General features: G+C 35.8%; 1 long non-coding RNA gene across 1 annotated transcript; it reads right to left on the bottom strand.

The window, feature by feature from the left end:
* Positions 1-23,407: 23,407 nt before the first annotated feature.
* Positions 23,408-23,889, bottom strand: LOC123671621. The gene is made up of 2 exons (XR_006746134.1): positions 23,652-23,889; positions 23,408-23,598 (listed from the first exon to the last, which is right to left on the bottom strand). It is a non-coding gene; the product is annotated as an uncharacterized LOC123671621 (long non-coding RNA).
* Positions 23,890-24,200: the final 311 nt, after the last annotated feature.

The following is a 24,200-nucleotide window of genomic DNA, read 5'->3' as shown; positions in this document are numbered from 1 at the left end:
AAACATATAATCTGTGTATTTGGAGCAAATTTAGGAAGTAAAGGTTAAAGGCAAAAGGGAATTATTCATCATCGTCATCAGTTTTGTCTAAGTCGGTAGAAACATAACTACGGGTCAGATCTAGTTTTATGTATTTGACATGGGAATTGCCAAGGTCAGTCCCGTTCAAGAAATCTGGATTATTCATTTTATCAGACAAAATAAACAAGAAAAACAATTATATGTAAATATATAGCTACGAAAAAATATATCACGACACGTGTGGTCAATCTGATACCAACGAAATATATCAAAGACGAGACAAAAGAAAGAGAAAAAGTTAAACAAAGATAAATTTTCACTTTAGAACTGAAAAGGTCGAAATGATAGGAGCAGTTGCCAAAATTTTCGGGCCTCACGTTGTTGCGCCAAAATGTGTAACGTTACAATTGCCCATGAGACTCTAAGGACTAATTTCTAGGGGTGGTTTGGCTTATTTGGCAACAAAACTCCTACCCAGGTTTTTACAAATTTAATAAAATCAAAATATACAATGATCGATCCTTTTCACTCCAAACAAATAATAAAATAGAAACTTAACTTAAAACGATTTTAAAAGAGTTTCTCTGCTACTAGGATGGAACCTCTTCTGTAATTTATCTTCAGCCTTCTGAACACCAATTCTTATCAGGAAGCTATAGTACTCCAGTCCTCATTCAACGAAGTTGGTGTGATAATGCCAGGTATTTCGCAGGAATTCTTTCAGATTCAGAGAGTAAAGTGGTCTGACATACGTACTATCCCAAATTCTGTATCTCAAGGAAGTAGTTCTTGATATTTTTCAATCCCAAGATAGGTTCCTGTTCTAATCCCACGGGAGGTTTTCTTCGTTCTAATCCCACGGGAGGTTTTCTTCGTTCTAATCCCACGGGAGGTGCTTTGAGAAAATGAACAAAAATGATATCAGAATATGTTAACTGAATTTACAACTCCTTCTCGGATTTCTAACCAAGAAATTACAAAGAAATCATTACATTTATTATCAAATAAACCTGAGAAGGAGTTTTGCTAACATTATTTGACACAAAAAGAACTCTACCAAACCTGAAATACGTTTCGACAAGATGGATGACTCTAAAAAAAAACTACTGTTTCAAATTAAATTGATTCATTCTGGTGAGATTATTACTTGTTGAATACTAATATTCATGTTAACACTTACCGAGAATCCCGACACAATTCTCGCCGATAAATAAGATTCCGAGTCTCAAATTAAATTAATAATGACTGAAATCTAAATCTACTACTAAATCTACTTATTCTTGCTGGAGTCTCAATCATCATTGAAAATCTTTCAGAAAATTCTCTCCAGGAACGCGCATCTGCGATCCGACCGAAAGTACACGATATGAAACGATTAATTGACAAATTACCGCGTCTTCAAAAATTCCAGTAGCGTAACATGGAATGAAGCGTGCAAAATCGTTGCAAACTGTACTGGTAAAAATTCTCAAATGAACTAATCAATGTGTGTTTAAAATTTTTAGTTTCAAAATTTCTTGGATCAAAACCAATAGGTTATAACAGAATATATAACTGAATTAAATCTAACCTTCTGTCAATGACATTTTCAATAACAACCCGAAATCTGCAATCCAAAATATTTCTGAATGAGCCAGTACAAACTTAATTTCGATTTTCCACAACCACCAGGGATGTCAATAATTCCTGAACGGATTCTACACAGAACCAGGTCATTATGACAACGAAACTTCCAGACTCGCCACTGCGGAATACTAGGTAGTTTCCTAGATATCATAGAAGAACTCTTAGGACAGGATGGCCCAAAATAACAACTGCCTAAGCCACATGTGGCATCGAGTTAATTCTAGAACCTATGTCAGAAGATGACTTTTTTAAGATGTCCTTGGCAAATGAAAGATATAAAGACTTTGTGAAGCTATTTGATAGCAAAGAGTTTATACATAACGTTAGTAAAACAAAGGTCATGTCTGTTTTAGTATTTATTTTGTGACTAACCGTCACAAAAAATATCAACAACTATATACCTTGGTTTGAAAAGTGGATTCACACATTTGCAGGAGCATTAGGTGCTGCAGATGTAGTAGAATACTTCCAACTTAGTATGTTTCCTACCATGAAAAATGTCAATAGATATCAAGGTGTGTTCTCTTCGTCTAAGATATTGTTTTCCGTCTCATTTGAAGAGATTCATTCAGCAGCCATGAGATCCTCTGGGTTTATACAAACCGGCATGAGAGAAGTAGTAGAGATGATGAGAGGTCATGGACTACAACATCCCTTTATTATAAAAAGTACCTCATAAACAGACATCCAGAAATTTTGAATCTGTCTTGCTCAAAAGATATCAAAGAGCCGTGGATACGTTGGTACGATTAGATCCTAATAAAGAATTCTTTGTTAAAATACTGTATGATAAGGATGAATGCTCTGCATTAAATCGAAACAATTTTCATACTGCATCTATTGTTGCTACTGCTACACCAAAATGGGAAGGTTCGTCATTCGAAAACTTCTACATGGACAATGCTCCTTCTTCAGTAAGACTTCAAGAATTGGTAAATCTTGCATTGGAAAGGAGGCAGCAACTTTTACCTATCAATGTAGGAGAATTGGAGGAGTGGAAGAGAGGTAAGAAAGAAATAAAAGCATACTATACAATAATGAAGGGTCACTTAGAGAGAGTGTTAAAGCCCCCTTTTTCAACATTACAGTTACCTAACCTTCCGTTTCAATTACAACTACAATTGCCTAATAAAAGTGCGACATAATAATAATAATAACAATGTCAGAAACTACTTACGTGAGCGACAGACCCGTCTTCAATATGAATGGAAACAATTCCAGACCCTTGACGCAGATACTACCCTCTTAACAGAGCACTATCAAACGAAAGACCACGTCCGTTACTACCACGGAGCTAGAAACAATTTTACACTGATCTCGACCTCTCTACTGTACCAGATGAATGGAAAGCAGTACCTGGTATCATCCAGTTACCCCTTATATTCCACTCAAGCAGAATCATTAGCGGAACTAAAACTCTATCAGAATTTGGATTTCCTATGCATCAAATCATTAAGGATCTTATCCGTAATAAATACCCACAATACGAACAAGTAATCCATACTTATTGCCGACCACTTGGAACAACCCACGCAACCTTTAAAGACTTTAATCGACCCCAACAACCCGTAAACCCTAACCCCCCAGAACTAAGTGACAGAATTATAAATCTAATCATTCATTTCCTTGCTGCGAAACCAATCCTTCCAGTCCACTTTATTGATACCTTCTATGCTAAGACCCCTCTTAGTACAGGAACTGGTTATCATAATAGACACTCCTTCAAAAGGAGAGCAAATGCAAAGTATTCACATCCCCCTGAATACGCAAATAAACCTACCTCTATTATTAACGCAACAGCCGACGAAGGTAGAATGTTAATACATCGTATTAAACATACTGGTCTCCCATTTGAATATTCAATATCAGATCCTCCGACGGACGATGATATACGATTCATTATAAGGAAACTTAACAACTTCTTCAACGCATATCCGACTATGCTATTCACGCGCAACCATATATCGAAAACGACAGGCCCACTCAAACAACGTCCAGTCTACGCAGCTGATGAACTATTCATCATGCTAGAATGCATGTTTACCTTTCCCCTACACCTACAAGCTAGGAACATGGATTGCAGAATAATGTACAGTCTCGAAACGATACGTGGAGCAAATTGCTATTTAGATCAACTCGCACAACAGTTTAAATCTTTCATGACTATTGATTGGTCTAGCTTTGACCAAACAGTTCCCCATGTAATCACATATCTTTTCTTCACTACATTCTTACCCCGCCTACTTATCGTAGACCATGGATACCATCCTACCTACGAATACCCAACCCATCCTACCATGGATACTGAACGCATGTACCATATGATGAACAACAGCTTAAGCTTTCTTCAGACTTGGTTTAATAACATGACTTTTGTAAGCCAAATGGGATTTGGATATAGACGAACTACAGCCGAAATTCCTTCAGGAATTCTAAATACACAATACCTTGATAGCTTTTGCAACCTATACGTCCTCTTAGACGCCTTAATCGCTTTTGGCACTTCTGATGACGAAATAAAGCAATTCAAAATATTTGTTATGGGCGATGATAACTTATGTTTTACCCCATGGGATATCACAAAATTAACACAATTCTCAAACATGTTCAGTTCCTACGCTACATCGCGATGGAATATGAGACTAAGTGAAACTAAGGCCGTATTGACCAACCAACGCCAGTACATAGAAACTTTATCATATCAATGTAACTTTGGTAGACCAAAGAAAGACCTTATGAAACTCCTTGCTCAACTATGTTATCCAGAACACGGATACGTAAACGAATACATGTCAATGAGAGCAATTGGTATAGCTTACGCTTCATGCGGAGCAGACCTCACGTTCTACGAATTTTGCAGAGATATATTTAATATATTTTTACCATTCGCAAAAGAACTAGATCCAGATACCAGAGAGAAGATACAACGCTATCTTCCAGGACCTTTCAAATTAATAGACGAAGTTCCTGAATACTTACTAGCCCTAAGGTTCCCAACCCTCGATGAAATTCAGAGCGAATTTGAATACTGGAAAGGACCACTTTCCTATTCCCCGACATGGAACTTTTCACATTTCAAATTTTCTCCAGACCACCAACCCGCGACTTTTACTACACTAAAAGAAATGAGACAATCTAGAGGATACATCCCCTCAGAAACCATCAATCTATCTACTACATAACATGACTCGCAAAATTATAACGCTGAACGCAGCGATGTTTTCCGTATAATTCATTTTGAGCCGTTAATAATAAATTATTTTAGCTGGATCACAGTTAAAAACCCAACATCGTCATGAGTCACAGAAACTCAAACTTTTACCAAGTCAAGTCTCATCAGCAGCGTCACGCTACTGATAGAGCAGAAGGCCCCCCTGAAGAGAATCCCCCTCAGAAGAAGAACTTTCACAAAGCTCCCTCTAGGAAAAATAGGGATCAAAGAAGACTAGATTCCTTGCGCGAAAAGAAAGGCGCAGAGACAATGGACAGGATTGCAAAAGAGCTGGACAAGCGGCTTTGCTTCGGTTTCGAAAATTACGATGAAGCAGCCCTACGGCAACAGATTGCTGTACAACCAAGAGCATTGGTGGAACCAGTATCAACGCGTAGTGTCGGTTTTTACGTTCAATCCATTTTTATTAAAATCAATCAGACCTGCCGCAACATTCCTGCCTGCACAGTCTTCGAAGCATACAGAGTTAGCCTAGCACAATATTCATGCCGTTTGTTAACAGCTCGCCGCACTCAAGCTGGCAGCACGGTAGTTGATGAGGCACTCTATCAACGCCCATGTTTGGATTCAGACCAACAAGAAGCTATCATGGGTATGAGGCTAAACTTTGCTCCTATCGCTAACATCATTAATGCGATTGGCAATGTCAACTTCGGAGGAGTGGATCACTACTTTAGAGTCCCAGCCAACCCGTTTGTTCTCCCAACTAATGTTACATTTGAGAACTTGCGTAATACAGTTCAAGCGTTGTCTAACTACATGACACCACAGGAAGTTAGATTGCACTTTTACTTGAACAACCCGTTACCAGGTGCAAGTTTGGAGTTGAAAATAATCAAGATCCAATATGGCCGGTGTTGATGAATCCTGATGAATTCTGGCCCGACGATTATAACCAGAACGAGTTTGAAGACGATCTTAACCGGATGCAGAATCTGATGACTTGATGTGCCCGGAAAAGCGTTAAGTATGTAAACGCAGGAATTCGCATCGACTTCAACGCACCAGGTGTAGAAAATAATAATAATACAAAAGTTGAAAAAATGTTGGTGAATACACGGCAGGCTAGTTGAAACCATAAATTATGTTATAAGTAATCCAACGGAAATGCCGAAGTTTTTAACAACAGGGACCACTTACCTCTTACCGAAGGATATGCAACACACAGCGGATCCATCAAAATACAGACCAATTACATGTCTACCAACAATATATAAAATCATCACATCATGTATAGCATCTCGTATCTACAAACATTGCGAGACAAATTATATAATGACAGCACAGCAGAGAGGATGTTCCAAGAATGCACTAGGATCGAAGGAACTGCTGATAATAGATTCCATCATATGCAACCAAGCCTTCAAAAAACACAGAAATCTCTTTATGACATATTTTGACTATAAGAAGGCCTTCGACTCTATTCCACATGGGTGGCTGACAAAAATTTTGGAAATATACAAGATCGATCCAATTACAATAAACTTTCTGAAGTATGCAATATGCAACTGGAGAACGAATATCGAACTCTCTACGGCGAACATAACTACTGAAGATATTCCAATAAAAAGGGGAATTTTCCAAGGAGATTCGTTGAGTCCCTTATGGCTCTGCTTGGCGCTGAACCCCCTTTCTTAACAACCGAATGCTCTTGAAAAAGGTTTCAATGTCAAAGGAAACAGAAATACTATTGCACTCAATCATTTGCTATACATGGATGACCTCAAACTTATAACAGGCAACGAAAACCACTTGCAAATTATGGTCAAACTGGTGGAAAATTTTTCGGAAGACGTGGGGATGAAATTCGGATTGGACAAGTGTCGTACTATTACGCTGTGTCCTACGTGAGCGATTTATTGCGAGCGATGAGAGCAACGCGACCAAACGCGATTTATCAAACCTTGGAATATAATAGCGCTGTCCTACGTGCAGTCGTATCGCTCGTAAAACTGGTTCAGGCAAATTTCGCGCTCTGTCGGCGATCAAATTATTTGATATTTATAAGCGGAATTCGCGCGAACTTCAGTAGTTCTTGTTGATGCAGGCAGGTTTACTTCGACCGCTCTTCAATGAATGATTTAAACGAAGTTTTAATACTGGCTGTTAGAAATTCCAGTATACTCTGGGACAAGACTGATAAAAGATATCATACTCGACTGTTGGTGGATAGAGAATGGAGTAGAATTGCCGATGAACTGGGGGAAACAAGTGAGATTGACAAATTAACTATAGTATACACTGAGAGAAGTGTTTATTTGATATTATCGAAAATGCATTATAGTTAATGAATCATTTATTGGATCTATGGTCAAACAAATATTAGTTTCATGGAAATAAATAATTTATTTGAAATCCCACCAATTATCATCATTTATTATTCCACTTCATTTATTTACGCATAACTTATATTACTAATGCTGAAGAAATATCCATTTGAAGGAAATAAATATAGTTGAGGTTAATATATCATTGAGTAATAATAAATAAACCTTATTTATATGTAATACGTAGGTATCCATGCAGATTGAAAAAAAAATTCCAATTCAGTAATGGTTTACGTATTTCTTAGATTTTTTTTTTTGGTTGTTTCTATATAGTCAAATGTTGTAGGAAGCAATCTACAATAACTGTGGAATAAATTTGGAGAAGTCCTTAATTGTTTATATAAGTGGTGAAACTCTCCAAAATTCATTCGTTCCAAAAAAATTTAATTTGTTGGATTTTTCTTTCTTCCCATTTTTCTGCGTCTTACAATTAGCATTTTTGAAGCCACATTTTCACATATGAATAATTTACGTTTTCTTGACCACCTCATTATAACTGTTTCTCTACAAGCGTATGACAATGGACTGATCTTCCGCAATGCACAATCCCAACCCAACCCAACCATATTTATATCGCGTCGTGTCGCGTTTGTAGATTTCAACGTAGGACAAAAAAAGTCGCGCTGCTCACATCGCTCGCGTAGTACATAAAATTGGCGTCGCTCGCGTCATAACATTAGTCGCTCACGTAGGACATAGGGTTAGCGTAGTGCGTGGAAAAATCCAAAATGAACCGATAGCTCTTTCCAATGGACAGGAGATAGAAGCAATGAAATCGGACGATCTTTATAAATACTTAGGAATGAAACAAAACCGACGAATAAACCATCAAATAATGAAGAAAGACTTAACAACTGAGTTCATTAGGAGAATCAACACAATTTTGAAAACAAACCTCAACAGCAAGAACATGACGAGAGCTATCAATACATATGCATGTTCAATTCTTACATACTCATTTGGTATCATTCCATGGACCAAAACAGATATAGAAAACCTGCAACGCAAAATCAGAACCTTGAAGTTGAAAGCATACAGGCACCATTCGAAAAGTAGCATTGAGAGGACGACACTGCCTAGGAATAAAGGAGGCAGAGGTCTGCTAGACATCATGGAACTTGCCCATGGGCAAATTGAATGCCTACGAACATACTTCAAAGACCAATCAGGCATGTCAGAAATCTACAAAGTAGGGTGTGAAGCAGACGAATCAACACCTTTACAACTGCACAACATATCATAAAGGATCGAACTATTACTGACGATCGATGCCGTTATGGGTGTCCAACGAACGAAACAATCCAACATATCACGGGAGGATGTCAAATGTTTGCAGGAAAGGAATATAAAGAGAGACACGATGCAGTAGGAAAGATACTACACCAAGAAATGGCAACTAAATTAACACTAATTACCTCTGAAAAAGTGCCATACTACAAGTACCGACCGGAAACCATCCTGGAAAACGAACGCTATAAACTGTACTGGGATCGTACAGTTTTTACTGATAAAACAGTCCCTCACAACAGGCCAGATATATTGCTAATTGATAAACATCAAAAGGCAGCAATACTCATCGACGTAGCAATACCTAATAACAACAACATGCGTCAAAAAGAGGTCGAAAAAATTTCAAAATATAGGGACCTCGAATTTCAGATAAAGCGCCAGTGGGGAATGATATCAACGAGAACTATTCCAATTATCATCTCAACAACAGGAATAGTACCCAAAAATCTCAAGAGAAATATCAAGCGACTAGGACTTAGTGAGTACTTTTGAGAGTATCAACCCTACCCGACCATCTAACACCCTATTTGGACAGGTTACTCCCACCATTTTTGATCAGAACCTCGAACTTAGAGCTTCTAATCTCCTAAACTACGATATAGCACACAGTTATATGCTAGGAATACCGAATATACCCGGAATTCTTGGATTTATACACAAGCTAACATCCGCTCAACCAGCGAATATTCCAGACTACACCATTCCAACCACCTTTAGCAATGCCGTTGATCAAACGATAAATGGCCACCTTTTCCAGGCTAACAACTGGAACGAAACTGAAAGAGCTTTTCTCCTTACTCTAGGACTGCTTTACGCTCCAGAGACAAATAGAGAAATAGACACATCTTTTAATAGATATGGAAACAGACTCTCTCTTCCCATACCAGCAGCAGACGATAACATCACACATCTTGATAGCTTTTGCTATCTCAAGATTGACGATAATTGGTTTGGAAACATTGCTCAAATTATGAGTTCTTATTCCAACTACTTTATCGGTTCCGTCACTTTAGCACAGTGTTCAGCTAACTCAACTTCAGCTCCCCTGATAGTATCAGAGTTCACTAAAGCGTTCACCCCTGCCCCTGCTGATAACCCACTTCACACCCTGACCCAAGCCTTTCACCCGACAGGTGTATTCAACTTCGAGTTTCAACACTCAACTACTGAGTTAAACGTCGCCCCGAACAATGCGATGATTGCCACTGGAACTAAGACAAATTGTATTACACATATCAATGGAATAGGTCACTTCTCCACCCTTGGACATAACATATTATGTCGAAATGGACCTTACTGGCTTCACCACCCCTTGCAACGTATATCATCAAAAGAGACAACCTACAAATCAATAGGTTCACTAATCTCTGAAAAGTACCTGCTTATGCGGCCGAAACAGCCTAAAGAATAATGACACACTGACCTGTGATACCGAAAGACTGATAAACTAATAGTAGTATTATATTTTTGCTCGACATCCAAAAATACTTATTGACTGACTAGTCTATGCGCATAGATACGTTTATTTTTAACTGTTCGTTCTTAGAATTAAGATTTGTTTAAATATAGTTTTAAGTTGTTTAATGTTTTACCTTTGCCGACCTCTTACCGGCTTTATTTCTTCATTGAAACATAAAAGAAAACTCTAGAAAAAAACCTAAAAAAAAAAAAATATATGTAATATAATGCCAAAAGCTGTTCTTTTAGGTACTGCAAGGACGGTGAGAAAATTCCTAGGAAGCGAAGGACCGGTCCAAGGATCACGTGTAAGAGGACCAGAAGTTCGACGAGAACCAGGCCTGATCCGAACGAAATCAACATATCTTTTGGAAACCAAATAACCAACGTGGCATTCACCTGTTTCACGATTTTGAAGCAAGAAGCTAACGATTTTATAGGAAATGCAGGCAGAAAGGCCAAAGAGATGAAAATATTCATATTATACAAAAATATAACTTCGATAAATAATCAATAATTAACTGAAAGTTAAACTACTAATCCAAAATGTCATCAGAACAAGCAACCACTACGGCTGCTCCAGCGTCACTCAACGCTACATCAGCTCCACCAACAGCTAATGGACCTACCCCATCTTCAACTTCTCAAGTGAAGAAAGTTCCTCCTAGCAAAAATGAGACTGCTGTCCAGTTTGAAATTTCAAATGCAACATCACTATCTGACCTGTCGAAGCGATTTAATCCCGCTAACACGCCACCAGAAGCTCCGACTCCAAAAGCTCATTCCTCGTATTTCGAAAAGCTCGATATGGCCGTAAGAATGGAACTAGACCATGGTACGCAACACATAATTGAAGTCCAACCCGATCTCCGTTTCCCATTCCAGTACTTCCTCTACAACATAGTTGAAGAATTTCCTGACCTAACTGGGAAATCTCATCCATTTGTAAGTACCTTCACCCTCATTGCCTATCAACAAATGCTTTTTAATGCATACATCCTAATTTGTGATCTCTATTCCAGAGATGTCGTTTCATACAACGCCGCAAAATTCAAGAACGACCCAGCCAAGATGGACTTCCTAACGAAACTCCTCAATTGCTACGTTCCTCCAGACCTAGAACCCCTCCTCAACGCGTTCGCTCCAACCTTCGACCCCCAGAGAAGACTGCAACTTTATGTTCCTTCTTTTTCAGGTTTCGACTTCGAACTCGATTTCGGGAGATGCGTCCCTCCATCAATGTTTCTTCCCGCACACCACCTCCTGGCTAGCGTCCGAACTAATTCAGATCCAGAAACCATTCTCCGCACATTCTATGCGACCACAATCCTCACCGTTACTGACTAGAACTATACTCCATCCCATTTCCTTGGTGCATATTTCGACAGAAATCAACGACCTACAAATCACGCTAACTGGCTAAACTCTAGATTCGAAAGAGTCTTCAACCCAGTCGTCGGCAGAGCCCTTCTCCAAAGGCTAACTTTTGCAAAGATCCGACTACAATCGCCCGAATATGATTTACCCGAAAATGTAGACGAATTCCTTCTCTCCTACTCTCCCGATAATTTCGAGATTTTATTAGAAACTCTGACCGACATCTCTTCATTCCTTAACACTGAAACCTCAGCCAACGAGAGACTTGGACAAATACTCGCCAACTCAGGCGGTATAGCCATTATGTACCACTCACTGTGGAGCACAACCCTCCCCACCTGTCATGTACTTCCGGCCCCTACAGTATCCAGTCCTCAAGACACAGAAGAACTATCTGACGCTACTTATTCCAAGTATGCCAAATTCCTCTGCCCCAGCCCATTATTTAAAAGCAGCCTCACTCCTCCTCCACCCGATATAGATACAGCTTTCTATTTAGTAAGCAAAGACCCATATAATCCGGACTCACCTCCCTTTAGATATGAATCTTTCGATAGAAACACCCACCTTACCCCAGACGTTTTATGGTTCCAACCATATTCTAAGAACCCTAGCGCATTAAATTATGCTCTAACATTAGGACTTCTTATAGGAACTGGTGATTTAGATGATGTTACCATCCTTATTCGAAATATCGGTATAAGCCTCACTGAAAACAACTCAATGTACTTGCAAGGCACGCTTCCTCTCACTCATACGTTAAGATACATCCCCTCAAACGAAGAAAACAACAGATTCCGTTTGATATCCCGCAAAATTCACTCCGATCTTGATCAACCCGTTGGTCTCTCCCTCAGGGACTGCTCCACTGTCATGATTCCGCGATTCGCTTCTGAACGTGTTCGCTCCAACATGAACTGACTATACGGCACCACGATCCACGAAAATTGTAACGATAACGAAGTTGATTTCACCTACACCGCTTCTACACATCCAAATCCTCCTCCGATTCCTCTGCATTCAGTACACCTGTAGTCATCCTACAGATACATCTCAAAATTGAACACACCAAGAAGAAAAATCTACCAGTACTTCACGCTCCGACAATTCTACGGCGAGAACGACACTCTATCAAAAACCCGAAATCCGGTTCTTCTCCTGCCATAATAAGAGATTCCAATTAAGAAGGGAATTTTCCAAGGAGACTCCTTGAGCCCTTTATGGTTCTGCTTGGCGCTGGACCCACTCTCTAAACAGCTAAACGCTACTGAAAAGGGTTTCAATATTAAAGGAAATAATAATACTACAACCCTCAATCATTTGCTGTACATGGATGATTTGAAACTGATAACAAGCAATAAGAACCACCTAGAAATTATGGTCAAACTAGTGGAACATTTTTCGAAAGATGTAGGTATGGAATTCGGATTGGACAAATGTCGTACTCTCAGCATAGTGAGAGGAAGAATACAATATGAACCGATCACTTTCGCAAATGGACAGCAAATAGAAGCAATGAAGTCGGATGATCTTTATAAATATCTTGGAATGAAACAGAACCGACGAATCAATCACCAAAGAATGAAGCAAGACTTAACGACTGAGTTCATTAGGACAACTAAAAAAATCTTAAAAACAAACCGCAATAGCAGGAACATGACGAGAGCCATCAACACATATGCATGTTCACTTTCAACATTTTCATTCGGCATAGTTCCATGGAGCATAACAGACATCGAAAACTTGCAACGAAAGATGAGAACGTTGATGACAAAAGCAAACAAGGACCATTCGAAAAGCAGCATTTAGAGGACTAAACTGCCTTTACAACTTCACAAGGAGCAATTTTCATAAAAACACCAGACAAACCAACAAAAACTGCAAAGATGGAGAGAGAAGCCCCTACATGGAAGACATTTCAACGAGGTGAACCAGGATCATGTCGACATTGAAGCGTCGATCTATTGGCTCACATCAGGTGCAATGTACCCAGAAATGGAAGGTTTTCTTTTAGCCATCCAAGATCAAGTGATCTCAACTAGAAATTATTGCAGGTATATCATAAAGGATCGAAATATCACTGATGATCGATGCCTATATGGGTATCCAACAAATGAGACAATACAACATATCACGGGAGGATGTCAAATGTTTGCAGGAAATGAATATAAAGAGAGACACGATGAAGTAGGAAAGATACTACACCAAGAATTGGCAAGCATATTAAAACTAATGCATTGTGAAAAAATGCCATATTACAAGTACCGACCGGAGACCATCCTGGAAAACGAACGCTATAAGCTATACTGGGATCGTACAGTTTCGACTGATAAAACAGTCCCTCACAATAGACCAGATATACCTATATTAATAGTCGATAAACATCAAAAGACAGCATTACTCGTTGACGTAGCAATACCAAATAACAACAACCTGCGTCAAAAGGAGGTCGAAAAAATTTCAAAATATAGAGACCTCGAATTTCAGATAAAGCGTCAGTGGAGAATGATATCAACGAAAACTATTCCAATTGTCATCTCAACAACTGGAATAGTGCCCAAAAATCTCAAGAGGAATATCAAGCAACTGGGACTTAGTGAGAATATATGTAATATAATGCAAAAAGCTGTTCTTTTAGGTACTGCAAGGACGGTTTAGAAGATGCTTTGTTTACGTGGTTTTTGCAACAAAGGCGATTGCATATTCCTGTAAGTGGTGATATGATTTGTGAGAAAGCTCGAATTTTTCATAGCCAGATTACAAACTCCAATATCGGAATTAATGCAAGCCGGGGATGGTTGGACAAATTTAAAAAACGCCACGGAATAAGACGTTTGAAAATGGCCGGTGAAAAACTGTCAAATGATGAAGCCGCTATCGGACCATTCCAACTAGAGTTACAGAAAGTTATTAGAGAAAAAAATTAACAGCGGAACAGGTTTACAATGCTGACGAATCTGGTTTGTACTTGCGATTATTGCCAGATCATACATTAGCCTCTTGCAATGAGCAGTCGGCTTCCGGAAGGAAAATGATGAAGATGAGAGTGACATTCATGCCTTGTGCAAATGCGGCTGGAACTCATAAACTTCAATTGCTTGTTGTCGGAAAATCAAAAAACCCACGGACATTTAAATCAACACGTCTTCCTGTTGGTTATCGTGCATAAAAAAAATGCTTGGGTTACGAAGACGGCCACATTTTTGCAATGTTCCTGCCACCTAACACAACGGCGTGTATACAACCAATGGATCAGAACGTTATACAAAATGTGAAGTTAAATTACCGCAAATCACTTTTGGTTAACTGTCTTGCATTATGTTCTTTTGCAAAAAAAGTGGTTTAAAATGCAATAAATTTTGTAAAAGTTGCCAAGGCCAAAGCTGTGATAACGCTTCTGCAAGATCGTTTAATCTTGAGGATGATGAAAATGAAGATAAAGAAGATGAAGAAAGAGATGATAGTGATGATGAAAATGATGAAGAAACTACTGTCGAAGACGGAGAACAAGAAAATGAAGTTATATGTACAGGACGTAAAACTGTTAAAAACACTCGTTCAAAAGTATCCACACAAAAATCAAATAAAATTCTTCTTTAGTTAATTTTTACGCTATGGACGATAATTTTTTCTTGTATTCTTTACAGATTTTTTGTGGTTGTAGAACCAATTGTGCATCAGAAAGATGTAGTTGTAGAAAAAGTTCTCTCAAATGAAATGAATTAGGCAAGTTTTGTCATGGTGAAACATGCAATAACAGTATAAATGCAGACGTTGATACCAATGAAGATAGTGAATATGAGACACATACAAAAGCTAACGATAAAGACGAAGAAACACCTACTGAAGAAGAAAACGAAGGAAGCTCAACTGTTAGAGACAGCAGTCCACTTGATGAAATTTATATTAACTTTGAAAAATTTTAATATAATTTATGGAATTGCAAAATCTATATTTTTTTATTTATTATATAATAAGAGAATCAATTACTCTTAGAAAGTTTCTTTATTTTTTTTTTAATTGTAACACAATTTTGTAATTTTTCAAAATGTAAAATTAAAAAAAAACTAACTTGTACATTTTTAATAAAAACAACTATTTTTAAATAAATAATACGTTAAAGATTTAAGTAGAGCACGAAAAAGTGCGCTCCTATCCTAAAGTTCAAATGCTTTGTCACGCATTCTCTCTTTCTCTTTCGTATTGATTTTCTTATTGATCTATCTCTGTTATTTTCTATCTTTCTTTTATTGACAATCTTTCTTTTTCTTATGATTTTTAAATGCTCTCCAATATATTTTGCATCAGTGAAAAGTCGTATAGTATCATATTACACTCTACACATAGATACAATTACATGTTCAAAACCACACAGACAGAGGCCCATTGAGAACAACTGGCGCATGCGCATGAGGTACCGAAGTCGGTAGTAAAAGCAAAGTCGCCGCCACACAATATCTTTCACCAGGTAAATTATTTTATACCTGCTTGAAAAGAACAGGTAAAAATTAAATTTCAACGCGTATGGTCAATTTCTTAAAATATTAATCTATTAAAAAAATATATATATATTTTCATCAGTTAAAGTTGATTTAATTTGAAAATAAAAATTTTAAATTGTTATAATTTTTATAAACAATTAAAAAAAAAATTTTTTCTCTAAAATTAAAGTTTATAATCATATAAGTAATTTAAAAAAAAAATTGTGAGTTTTTTCAATTTTTCAACAACTTATGATTTTTTAAAGTTCCTGTTATCATCCCCTAGCTTCCAGCTAATTTATCTCAGTTAATTTCAATTTTAGGAAAAAAAGTTATGAGAACATTTTTATGTAAAATTTTACGCTCTACAACTTTTATTCGAAACTTTTTTTTCTAAAACTTACCATTTCCCCAAAATTTCAAAAAAAACACTTTTTTATTTTTTTTCACCCCTTCTCGGGGGTGAATTTGAAAAAACCTTTCACAGTTCGTTTTTAGATGCTTCAAAGTAACTTATATCGAAAATTCAAGTTTTAAGCTCAAAATTCGTATTTCATTGACCATTTTCTTGGACTAAGTACAGTCTTAGAACAATGCATCTAACATGTCCGGGAAAGATAGTGGTGTTCAAACTTGAAAAAAGGCTGAAAAAACATTCTCCTAATGCTGTTTAAATTCCAGGTGCTAGTCATTACTTGAATTTCGTTAGGATTAGTATTCAGAAGCAATAAAATATTTCGATTTCGTGAAAAATCTGTTCGTAATTCTTCTGGATCGACGCGTCGTTGGAAAACGTTGATATATTGCCGAAGAAATCACCAATTATTGAGAAGATATGTGTTAGCAGGTTGTCCCATAGAAAAATTAGAATTTTAATGACGGCATTAAATTTTGATGAACGTTCCTACAATTAGATGATAGTTATATTTATATGTTGAAGATAATGATCGTTGATGTTCAAGATAATGATCGTTAATTGATAATAATTTAATGTTACCCTGTTTGATATTTGTGTCTACTTTTGTACATTTCTTAGACTTAGAGATTAACCTCGCATTCAGTAAGTTGTTGTGCTCTGTTTTTTGTCTTATTGATGCTGATGTATTTTGTTGTATTTTACAATTGCCCTGAGGAAGAAGCAGAAAAAGCTTCGAAAGCTAGGCTTTACATGAATAAAGAGTGAATATATCTCGTTAATTACTGATCGATATCCCTTATATTGTATATGTTATATTTATATATGTGGTAGAGATACAAAAATGAAACGTATCAATCATAGTTATGTGCTAGTGGACAAATTTTTCACAAAAATTTTTTTTTCATGGGCTGACAGGGCAAAAGTCCCAAAGTCGAAGTTTGCGTTTAAATTTTACGAAAATGTAATACATTTTTCAGTAAGAGTGTGCAAAGCATTAAATAGATGTTCTTCAGAGGAATATTTGGATATCTATGTTATCAGATTTTGAACGCTATTTCGAATTAAATTTAAGGAGCATGATAACAATACGATGTTTGGCGCATTTTATCAAAATGTTATGCAAGGATGTCGATCGAAGAGACAAAAATGATTATCGAAAAAAAAATTATAAGGATTTATTAGTTGCCACCGTACTAATTCATGACCTGAATATTTTTGATTCTTTTGTCATCAATATCTACTTGTTGATGTATTCAAATAACATGAATATAACAACAAAAGATGCAGAAAACAATTAACGTACAATTTGTCCCCAACAAGTTAATGGATCTGAACCATTTCACCCAGAGGAAACTAAAGAAAATATTGAAACGAAGAAGTCGTTCTGTTGCTACGGTTTAATAATTGAGAGCGCAAAAAAAAATCAAAATCATTAAATAAATCAAACATCAAATTTCATTATGAGGGGAAGCGAGTTGGATGCGGTAGCGACGGAGACGAGATGAATGTTGAAATATGTATCGGTGTTCATCATATCAGAAATTGAAACACATGCGGAGTTTCAGTTGGAATTAATACGTAGGTGAATGAAGAAGGTGATTCGTAATTTTGAGTCTCTTTATTTCTGCGAATTGTTAATCCAAGTTTTGAGATACAAAATTCACCTGCACAGTGCTCATAAAAATTATTATGGGATTGGTAATAATTCTCCAGAATACGGGATAGGAGCCAAGACAAACATTAACAAAAAAAAAGCCACACAACAACCGATGTCAGTATTTGAATTATTTTATTAATAATACAGAAATAACACGGACTATATTTACAATTTCTGAAAATTTGATCCAAAAAAATTTTTTAATGTTGGCACTACTTTTGAACACTTCCAACACAAAATTGTATTTATATTTCAGCTGTTCACCATTGATAGGGAATCATAGTCGCCTAGAGGACAGGCAATGTTGTCATGGTTTTTAGTTGTAGTTACATATTACTGTTATGTATCATTATATCAATTCATAATTTTATTTCATTGTAACTACTTATTGAATTATATGTATTATTTTGCTACTGAGGTACAACCTTGAATATACGCGCTGATAATAGAGAGAGGGAAACTGACGGGAAATTCAGGTGACCGATCGACTCGAGGAGGTACGCAAAGACTCAGTATGAAGCTATAGTATATCCAAAGCCAGTATATTTCAATTATACGAGGGTTACCCAAGTTTTCATAAAGCAGAGTACGAGACATTAAAAAATTTCAATTGAAGACATGAAAACAATATTTTTTGTAATTCATGCAAACATGCAAATACAATTATTAAGCCAAGAACAAATGAGAGGAGGAATAAGAGGCAGAGGGAGAAGAGGTAGAGGAGGAGAAAACCAATCCCCCCTGCTGGTCGAATTTTGCCCATTAACAAACTTGACTATGACATTCGTAATCCGGACTTCACCAGAAAATTTCAAATTTCCCTGTTCGGATATACGGATGGCTAGTCAGAATCGAATTCGAGGAAGGATTCATCATCAATAAAACGATAGAGGAATTTGTTCAATGAATGAAAATACATTTATTTCAAAATAAATAATCTTGAAAATGATTTGAAACTTAAATTTTGTGAAATAAAAATTTCAATTGAAGATGTAAAGAAAAATATTTTTTGTAATTCAGGAAAACATGCAAATAGAATTAATACGTCAAGAACAAATGAGAGGAAGAAGAGGTAGAGGGGGAGAAAACCAATCCCCCTCCTGGTCGAATTTTGCCCATTAACGAACTCAACTATGACATTCGTAATCCGGACCAGCCAGAATCGAATTCGAAGACGGATTCATCATCAATAAAACGAGAGGGGAATTTGTTCAATGAATGGAAATACATTTATTTAAAAATAAATAATCTTGAAAATGATTCGAAACTAAACTTTTGTGAAATAAAAATTTCAATTGAAGATGTGAAAAAATATTTTTTGTAATTCATGCAAATACAATTGTTAAGGCAAGAACAAATGAGAGGAGAAGGGGCAGAGGGAGAAGAGGTAGAGGAGGAGAAAACCAATCCCCCCCTCCTGGTCGAATTTTGCCCATTAACGAACTCAACTATGACATTCGTAAGCCGGACCAGCCAGAATCGAATTCGAAAACGGATTCATCATCAATAAAACGATAGAGAAATTTGTTCAATGAGAGAAAATATATGTATTTAAAAATAAATAATCTTGAAAATGATTCAAAACTATAATTTTGTGAAAAAAAAATTTCAATTGAAGATGTAAAAAAATATTTTTTGTAATTCATGCAAATACAATTGTTAAGGCAAGAACAAATGAGAGGAGGAGAAGGGGCAGAGGGAGAAGAGGTAGAGGAGGAGAAAACCAATCCCCCCCTCCTGGTCGAATTTTGCCCATTAACGAACTCAACTATGACATTCGTAAGCCGGACCAGCCAGAATCGAATTCGAAAACGGATTCATCATCAATAAAACGATAGAGGAATTTGTTCAATGAGAGAAAATATATGTATTTAAAAATAAATAATCTTGAAAATGATTCAAAACTATAATTTTGTGAAAAAAAAATTCAATTGAAGATGTAAAAAAATATTTTTTGTAATTCATGCAAATACAATTGTTAAGGCAAGAACAAATGAGAGGAGGAAGAAGAGGCAGAGGGAGAAGAGGTAGAGGAGGAGAAAACTAATCCCTCCTCCTGGTCGAATTTGGCCATTAACAAACTTAACTATGACATTCGTAATCCGGACATCACCTGAAAATTTCAAATTTCCCTGTTCGGACATACGGATGGCTAGCCAGAATCAAATTCGAAGAAGGATTCATCATCAATAAAACGATAGAGGAATTTGTTCCATGAATGAAAATACATTTATTTGAAAATAAATAATCTTGAAAATGATTTTAAACTGAAATTTTGTGAAATAAAAATTTCAATTGAAGATATAAAAAACATATTTTCTGTAATTCATGCAAAAATGCAAATACAATTAATAGGGCAAAAACAAATGAGAGGAGGAAGAAGAGGCAGAGGGAGAAGAGGTAGAGGAGGAGAAAACCAATCACCCCTCCCGGTCGAATTTTGCCCATTAACGAACCCAACTATGACATTCGTAATCCGGACCAGCCAGAATCGAATTCGAAGACGGGTTCATCATCAATAAAACGATAGAGGAATTTGTTCAATGAATAGAAATACATTCATTTAAAAATAAATAATCTTGAAAATGATTCGCAACTAAAATTTTGTGAAATAAAAATTTCAATTGAAGATATAAAAAACATATTTTTTGTAATTCATGCAAACATGCAAATACGATTAATAAGGCAAGAACAAATGAGAGTAGGAAGAAGAGGCAGAGGGAGAAGAGGTAGAGGAGGAGAAAACCAATCCCCCCTGCTGGTCGAATTTTGCCCATTAACGAACTCAACTATGACATTCGTAATCCAAACAAGCCAGAATCGAATTCGAAGACGGATTCATCATCAATAAAACGATAGAGGAATTTGTTCAATGAAAGAAAATACATGTATTTGACAATAAATAATCTTGAAAATGATTTAAAACTATAATTTTGTGAAAAAAAAATTTCAATTGAAGATTAAAAAAAAAAATTTTTTGTAATTCATGCAAACATGCAAATACAATTGTTAAGGCAAGAACAAATGAGAGGAGGAAGAAGAGGTAGAGGAGAAGAAAACCAATCCCCCTCCTGGTCGAATTTTGCCCATTAACAAACTTAACTATGACATTCGTAATCCGGACTTCACCTGAAAATTTCAAATTTCCCTGTTCGGATATACAGATGGCTAGCCAGAATCGAATTCGAAGGATTCATCATCAATAAAACGATAGAGGAATTTGTTCAATGAATGAAAATACATTTATTTCAAAATAAATAATCTTGAAAATGATTTGAAACTAAAATTTTGTGAAATAAAAATTTCAATTGAAGATATAAAAAAAATATTTGTTGTGATTCATGCAAACATGCAAATACAATTATTAAGGCAAGAACAAATGAGAGGAGGAAGAAGAGGCAGAGAGAGAAGAGGTAGAGGAGGAGAAAACAAATCCCCCTCTCCTGGTCGAATTTTGCCCATTAAGGAACTCAACTATGACATTCGTAATCCGGACCAGCCAGAATCGAATTCTAAGACGGATTCATCATCAATAAAACGATAAAAGAATTTGTTCAATGAAAGAAAATACATGTATTTAAAAATAAATAATCTTGAAAATGATTTAAAACTATAATTTTGTGAAAAAAAAATTCAATTGAAGATGTAAAAAAAATATTTTTTGTAATTCATGCAAACATGCAAATACAATTGTTAAGGCAAGAACGAATGAGAGGAGGAAGAAGAGGCACAGGGAGAAGAAGTAGAGGAGGATAAAACCAATCGCCCCCTTCTGGTCGAATTTTGCCCATTAACAAATTTAACTATGACATTCGTAATCCGAACTTCACCTGAAAATTTCAAATTTCCCTGTTCGGATATACGGATGGCTAGCCAGAATCGAATTCGAAGGATTCATCATCAATAAAACGATAGAGGAATTTGTTCAATGAATGAAAATACATTTATTTCAAAATGAATAATCTTGAAAATGATTTGAAACTAAAATTTTGTGAAATAAAAATTTCAATTGAAGATATAAAAAAAATATTTTTTGTAATTCATACAAACATGCAAATATAATTATTAAGGCAAGAACAAATGAGAGGGGGAGGAAGAGGCAGAGGGAGAGAGCTAGAGGAGGAGAAAACAAATCCCCTCGCTTGGTCGAATTTTGCCCATTAACGAACTCATCTATGACATTCGTAATCCGGACTTCACCTGAAAATTTCAAATTTTCCTGTTCGGATATACGGACGGCTAGCCAGAATCGAATTCGAAGAAGGATTCATCATCAATAAAACGATAGAGGTTCAATGAATGAAAATACATTTATTTGAGAATAAATAATCTTGAAAATGATTTTAAACTAAAATTTTGTGAAATAAAAATTTCAATCGAAGACATAAAAAAATATTTGTTGTAATTCATGCAAACATGCAAATACAATTATTAAGGCAAGAACAAATGAGAGGAGGAAGAAGAGGCAGAGGGAGAAGAGGTAGAGGAGGAGAAAACCAATCCCCCCTGCTGGTCGAATTTTGCCCATTATCGAACTCAACTATGACATTCGTAATCCGGACCAGCCAGAATCGAATTCGAAGACGGATTCATCATCAATAAAACGATAGAGGAATTTGTTCAATGAATGAAAATACATTTATTCAAAAATAAATAATCTTGAAAATGATTTAAAACTAAAATTTTGTGAAATAAAAATTTCAATTGAAGATGTAAAAAAAATATTTTTTGTAATTCAGGCAAACATGCAAATAGAACTTATACGTCAAGAACAAATGAGAGGAGGAAGAAGAGGTAGAGGAGGAGAAAACCAATCCCCCCTGCTGGTCGAATTTTGCCCATTAACAAACTTAACTATGACAATCGTAATCCGGACTTCACCAGAAAATTTCAAATTTCCCTGTTCGGATATACGGATGGCTAGCCAGAATCGAATTCGAAGGATTCATCATCAATAAAACGATAGAGGAATTTGTCCAATGAATAAAAATACATTTATTCAAAAATAAATAATCTTGAAAATGATTTAAAACTAAAATTTTGTGAAATAAAAATTTCAATTGAAGATGTAAAAAAAATATTTTTTGTAATTCAGGCAAACATGCAAATAGAACTTATACGTCAAGAACAAATGAGAGGAGGAAGAAGAGGTAGAGGGAGAAGAGGTAGAGGAGGAGAAAACCAATCCCCCCTGCTGGTCGAATTTTGCCCATTAACAAACTTAACTATGACATTCGTAATCCGGACTTCACCAGAAAATTTCAAATTTCCCTGTTCGGATATACGGATGGCTAGCCAGAATCGAATTCGAAGAAGGATTCATCATCAATAAAACGATAGAGGAATTTGTTCAATGAATGAAAATACATTTGTTTAAACATAAATAATCTTGAAAATGATTTGAAACTAAAATATTGTGAAATAAAAATTTCAATTGAAGATATAAAAAAATATTTTTTGTTGAAGATTAGATTAATTAGAATTTAGTTTAGTCATGACACCAGAAATAGAGGACAGCTCATATTATTGCCTACCTCATGTGGGACGAAGGGTCAGAGATCACACCTGTTCCTTGCGCCTCGAGTTTATAATGGTATCCCTCAAGTTTTGAAGATTCCTAGTATAATGACTGCATTTAAGAAGAAAATAAAAAGTTGGATCCTGAGTCAGTCAAGACACTTCATAGCCAGTATAATCGACATAAAGAACACCTATAACATATCGAATCAGTAGTCCTGGAGTCGTCAGTCTACTCGTGTAGCACCTTTAATCTGCCGTCTGTTGAGAATTCGTGGAAATTACGTCAAGACTTTTAAACTTGTACTTTTTTTTTTTTTTGATTCTCACACAAGGTTTAATCCTCCGGGAGCTCACCTTCGAGAAAATTTGATTTCTGTTTGTTTCATGTCACGATTTTCTTTTTTTTCTTTCAATATTTTCTTACATTGTAAAATGACTGTATTTTGTTTTGAATGTAGACTAATCATGAAATAAACATTATTATTATTATTATTATTATTATCATTAGTTATTGAATAGGAATTTTTGGATAGTTAAATTTTTTTAATATTAATTAAAATTTTAAATCAAATTGAATTTGATTTGAACCCACTTGAGTAAGAGTCGATATAAAAAAAATTAAAAACATAGTATCAAATTTTCAGTTTTTATATATAGATATATATATATATATATATATATATATATATATATATAACTCTATCTGAATATATATATGATATGATATATAATAATAATGATATGATATATAACTCTATCTGAAATGCCTTGGCAAATTCTGCCCGGCACTAAG

This window comes from Harmonia axyridis, chromosome 1 (assembly GCF_914767665.1).
Source record: "Harmonia axyridis chromosome 1, icHarAxyr1.1, whole genome shotgun sequence".
Taxonomy (NCBI): domain Eukaryota; kingdom Metazoa; phylum Arthropoda; class Insecta; order Coleoptera; family Coccinellidae; genus Harmonia; species Harmonia axyridis.
Note: the sequence above shows the minus strand (reverse complement) of the source record. Positions and strands in the feature narration are given on the sequence as shown.